The sequence below is a fragment of the Chanos chanos genome, chromosome 8, assembly GCF_902362185.1.
Source record: "Chanos chanos chromosome 8, fChaCha1.1, whole genome shotgun sequence".
Taxonomy (NCBI): domain Eukaryota; kingdom Metazoa; phylum Chordata; class Actinopteri; order Gonorynchiformes; family Chanidae; genus Chanos; species Chanos chanos.
The window spans coordinates 27,420,392-27,426,921 of record NC_044502.1 but is presented as its reverse complement, the minus strand read 5'-3'; positions in this window follow the sequence as shown (position 1 = coordinate 27,426,921).

The window sequence follows — 6,530 nt, the reverse complement described above, 5'->3', positions numbered from 1 at the left end:
AATGCTGCAGGACATGTTTTTTGCAGTCTCTGATTCAGCGTCACCAATTCATAGTTTTTCAGCAAATCATGCTCTTTCAGTCGCAAACACTAAAAAGCTTTACAATTACATATATTTTATACCCCAATAACTGCATAGCAACTACTACAACAGACGAAAGAAAATCACTTCTGATGGTTACTTGCAATGGACACAGTGAAAGTACAGCAAACTAAAGAACCTAAATCGATATCCCTCAATTTTCTCTCCCAATCATCCAAGCATTTTAAAAGTGCAAACCACTCATGACTTGCTGGGGTTTTGGTAAGTTCATCCAGGAGTTTTTGTGTCCTGTTAGGAACCAAACCTGCCATCCCATAGTCCCTGCAGAGTAGATCTGAGACTGTCAGACTAAAACTATCTACTGCTCTGCTCTTTAAAAAAGCCACTCACAGAGATACATTCTAAGACTGCTGACTAAATCTGACACATGCTTGAAAAAAACACAGCCATGCTTCTGATTTCAAAACTCACACAGATTATTGCACTCTGAAAACACATCATTTTACCCATGAATCACTTCCTACTCACAAATCTCTCTGTTCACGCATCTGTACAAAAATATGGCATGATTTGTGATCTCATGTGATAATAGAGACTCATAACAGATGGCAATGATGCAAAGAACCTTCCAGTCAGTGTCAGCCTGTCTGTCTGGTTTTATGGCATTCCGCATCGCTTTCGCTGATCACGTGCTACTCTTTCCATCTTTATTTACCATACAGCCCAACGCATTTCTTCAAAATGAACCTGCTGCTAAAATAACAAAGTTCAGATATCACAATAGCCCTCTGATTACTGCGGTGGTTGGGGGAAGTGGACAGGGGAAATAGATCGCAGTGTAGGTTTGTTATGAAACCAGAAACACAAACACAAACACACACACACACACACACACACACTTACTCATTTGTTTCTGTTTACAGATAATCAATGTAGTGTTCAGATCTTCCACAGGTTGCTTCAATTCCTCTTTCATCAAATGCCAGGTAAATTTAAACTTGGTCATTAATAATGTCTGGTACTAAGCGGACCCATGGAGAAAGATATTTGCATATGTTTTGCATATAATTAAAATCAAACTCTATATTCAGCTACAGGATAGAACCTTTTGGAAGCTGTAGGTTGTAATGGTAAATGTATAAGGAATGTTTATCATTCAGTGTCTGTGCTCTGATAGATGCTTTAAAAAAATGACTATACAAATGTGTAATTGATTTCAATACAGTACATCTGAAAAATACGTCTGATTTAATAAGAGTACAAAGAGTTAGATTCATTGAGAATTTACCTGTGGTCCTGCTATGCCTGCTGCTCCCCTAAGAGGTGCCGACATCACTCTCTTTCTCTTTCTCTTTCTCTCTCTCTCTCTCTCTCGGACACAGACACATGCCTCTTGTGAGTAATAAGGAAGTCTTCCACAGAAAAAAAAATATGCACACTCTCACACACACACTCATTAACCATGAAAACAGCCAGGTCAACTTCAAAACTATTTAAAATAACTGTTAAGTATTTTGGAAGTGAACTGAAAAATGCAGGTGTTCAATAAACATAAACACAGAGGTTACGAACTACAAAAAGTAATCTGTGCCATAGATAATGTTCTTTCTTATATCTGTATTTTTCTGATTGTTAATTAACTGTAGTAGTACTTTGCAACTATAGTACAATTGCAGTTGGTGTAAAACCTTTTTATTACTCCTCTTAACAGACAAAAAACTCACTTACACACACACACACAATGTGTCAGCACACAGACGGAACTTCTATACAAATCTGAGGTGTAGGAAAAACAAATGAAAGACAGGCTTTTGAAAAAAAGATATCCCAGAGCTTTCAGGAAAATAGTTTATTGAGCATGTTTGCCAGACATTTTTTTTTAGCACTGGCATCACTTCACAGCTCAATGTTAGTCTGTATAATCACTGAAGTGGAACATGGAATCACACGGTATCTGGTCAGTTCAGGTTATCTTATCAGATCTTACTCATTGTTCTCCTCACTCGCACATGGTCTAGAGGAAACAAAACTGTGCCAGTCTAACCTTTCTAGGAAAGATGCCAGTAATATGCCAACATTATTCCTGGGAGCAAAACTGTTTGCTGGTCACATCGTGAAATCTCACAGAACTGGTTTCTGGTTGACTGATGTAATACTTTTTGTCACAGTTGCTCCTAACCCGGTCGTCTCATTTCTCTGGTACTATTCCACTGTCTGTGCTTAATTGTTATTCAAACAAAAACTACATTTATTCTATTTACTTAACATTTTTATTATGACTATATTAACATTTTCACTGTTCTGTTTTTTTTTTCAGATGAATATGTGGAGGTAAAAAAGAGTTTTTTGAAATGTGTTACACAACTGCTCCGAAATCAAACCATAAAAATAACATCTGACAGCATATTTATGCGCAATACCATTTTGCATCACGAAATATATGTTTTACTAACAAAGTCATTGTCGTGAATCATGGATGATTACATCAGAAAATCTAGACATTTTTTTGACTTACAAACTCATGGTCCAGTGTCACAGTCATGAGTCATGGTCATGAGTGGTAGTCATAAGATGGTAAAATCCTGTCCACCATACCTTAACTTTACAAACGTTTACACTGGACCACCTCTTATCGTTTAACAGTACAGGTCAAATACTCAGCCTCTCGAAGAAAAAATGAATAAATAAATAAAACAAATTGTCAGTGGTCTAACAGTGACAAACATGTAGCAGACGCCCTCTGTTTGCTGTACTAGATGTTATGAAATATGTTGGTTTACTTTAAGATCACTTTCAGAGCAATGCTCAACATGTCTTACCTATGAACAGATGTTTAAGTGGTGGCAACAATGAGGTTCACCAAGTGTCTTGTACAAAAACACATAGTGTTATCACGAATCACCAACAGGCAGGATGCAAGTGCAGAGTAGCGGGTTTATTAACAAAATTATAAGACAACAAACAAAAGAAAGTAGCAAACAAAACAAGATACTGAACTAAGCAAAGGAATAACAGACTTGATAAAGCTAATGGATAGATCAGGTACGTAAGTATAAGCGCTCAGAAAACACATGGGGTAAGTGTGGACTTCGCAGTGTTAAATGGGAACAGAGGGCTTTAAGTAGGAGAGAGTGACTGCGTGCATGAAAGTGAAGACAGGTGCGGGTGATGAGTGAATAGACCGGTGATTAGAAACCCAGCGACGCTGATGGCTGAATGGCTGAAGTCGGCGGGGGAGGAGATGACCTTGTCACAACTGTCTCTGTTTAAGATGTTGAAAGGCAACACAAAGGCTCGGGAAAACAATATGGACTAAAGAGTCCTTGTTGAGGTAACTGATTGAAATGTCATTTAGCATTGTGATACACACAACGAATTCACCACCATTATACACACTTTAGCTGATTTTTGTTGTAAACTAAAATACACAGGAAAACACAAATGTATGTGTCTAGGCACAGACACACACCTGCGCACACGCACACACACATGCACACATGCGCTCACACGCGCACACACACGCAAACACACAAAATATACGTTTGCTTTCATATTTTCGTGAGGAAAAAACTGGCAGTGACAGACACTGGGGTTATAAGGGTTGTAATTAACCCATAGTGTCAAAAGGTGTGAGTGTTTACCTGGATTACATTTACAATTACAATTACAATTACAATTACAAACAGCTTTAAACATTACCACAGAACTGAACCTCTATCAACTAAATAAAAACTGTGCAATGCAAGCTTCTCAAAGCAGATATTTTGTGGTAGGACAGCTCTTTCTTGGGTGGTGTCTGTAGTCTTTTTCCTCAACCCAGATGGCTTTATGTTACAGTCTATTTATGGAGAAAGACAAAGGGTATCTTTAATCCACATTACCTTTTACCAACTGTTAGACATGCTGATGGATCTGATATGGCATGGGCTGTCTCAGTGGAGTCATTGGGTGTGATGGCTGATTTACATTGTTGAGTGACAGCATAGATCACAAAGCCTCACCCAGCGATCCAGCAAAAACTACGGTGTAAACATTGTTACTGCAAGTTGTTTTATATTCAAAGATGATAATGGCCCCAACAACCATATTAATAAACAAACTCAATGAAGGGTGAATTGATGTTTGTTTCAGGAATGCGTGAATGGAATTAAACAAGCCTTCTTCAAACACCAGCCCTAAATGTCATTGGACCTTTATATGACATTCTGGAGTGCAGAAGGGATTTCTATTGTTTTCATTCCTCTGAGGACTACTTTCCTTCCCTAACACTGTTTATTGTATACCCTTGTTCCACAAACTGTCTTCCAAGAATTGGTCACTATGTTTACAGCATCATGGAAGCACCTGCATGTTAGGAAGTTAGTCATCAAATCGGCCGTTTTGTTTTTTTCATAATTTATTAAGCCAAGTACAGTAATATAGGCCTGGCAATGTAGATTTCCGTTTTTAAATAAACAAGATGGCAGTTTGCTCAGTAGTAATTCTAGTGTTTTTATGCTTGGTGACCGTCTTGTGTATGTCAATATCGTCACCTGCTGATCTAGTCTTTTTTTCTTCTTTTTTTTTTACTGGGGTTGCATTCCTGGGCCTGCAGGTAAATCAGGCAAAACAACAAGCAGCAGTCAAACAATCAAAAATCAAGTCACGCAGGAGAAGCAAAAGTGATCGTGTGAGACAGAGGAACAAAACTAGTGGTGACCAGTTCTATTTACCATTTTATTATTTATCTTTCATTAGGCCTGATGTTTTCTCTTCCAATACCAAAGCTAACGAGAGTTAATGTTGAACATATAAACCCCTCTCAGCAGTGTAGCCTGTTTTGTTCTGGTTCTTTAAATCATGCCTTTGCAAAGAAATATCCAACGACATGTATGAAATCTGCGTTGAGACATTCTTGATTGAGACAGTAGATTTTCTAGTTTGAGACCCAGAGCTGGAAAGTCTAGACTAGACCAGACAGTCTGAAGGTTTGACTTGTTTTTATGTGACACGCCAGTAGATCTATGCCAGTCACACTTCAGTGAAGGACAGATTTTGCACTTCTCATGTTGAGGCCTTGGCTGTGGACATGTGGACAGTGAGTTTTCCAGCATGATGGTGATAGCTATCTACATCCCTCTGTTTTGTAATAAACTGAAATAGAGTGAAGAACATAACTGTTGCATTTAAACCTGCCTCTATTACATGATACTTTTAAAGCGAAAATTGAGTGCATCACTGAATTTAGTATTAAGAATTAAATTAATCAGAGATTGGGTGTCAGGTGAAATAACAACAATGAGTAACAAATATGTTATTATGATACAAATGATAGACACAAGGCAGTGCCAAATTGTATGTCAATTAATATCACATTTACATGGTCTCTTTTATTGTTGTTGCTGTTGTTGTTGTTGTTGTTGTTGTGGTTGTTGTGGTTGTTGTTGTTGTTGTGGTTGTTGTTGTTGTGGTTTTGGGATCAACCAGTCATTTAATCAGACATCCCCAAATTAAATTTGGAAGAATCTCAGGAAGCCCGACCTTAAATATTATACAACATAAGGCAACATGGCTGCCACACATCAATCAGATACTGTGGATAAGACCCTGTATAAACAGTGTAAACGCATAAATACTTTGCCCAACCCACACCAAACTTGGCTCAAATAACGCTGCATACCAAATTCAGCAAACCTTTACCAACAGGTGGCACTATAAGAACGCAATAACAAAAAATGTCTCAAACTCCTAAACCATCTGACCAATGAAGTGCAAACTTTCCAAAGGCATGGATGTGTTACAAAAAGATATGTGCGTGTCTGAAGTCTGCAGTATAAACAGCTGAGCCTTTCCAGTCTGATTCAAGAAATTAAGACTCCAAAAGTTTTTAAGGACATTAAGCTTGAACAGTCAGATACACAATCTGATGTGTCTGGGGAGCTCAATGTTTTCTGTCATTTAACACAGAACATACAGCATTCACCATGCCTTTTAGAGCTCTCTGCACTATATATATAAATTACTGTATGTATGTATGTCTGTGTGTGTGTGTGTGTGTGTGTGTATGTGTGTGTATATATATATATATATATATATATATATATATATATATATATATATATATATATATATATATATAAATGTGACTGTGATAAATAACTAAACACACTGGTCTTGGCACGCATTTTAAAGGCTCTTGCAAATGTCCCTGTATGCAGCCAGTAAGAGTTAGCAGAGAGGCTAAATGAGCTGCTTCCTTTGTCTGTCACATTTTACGTGTGATTTTTATGAGGTGTTGCTCTCTAGCAATTAATCTGTGTGATCGAAAATGTTAATTTATTTGCTTTAATGAGGCCAGGAAAAAATAAATGCCCTTTTTAAATGGTAAACCTGAATCCTAGTATTGCAGTAATCATAGTATTTGAGTACTAGTATCCTTGTGAAAACCCACTGTTTTTGGTATTCACTGTGTTACATTAACAGAACATTGAAGCATGGTGATTTTAGCA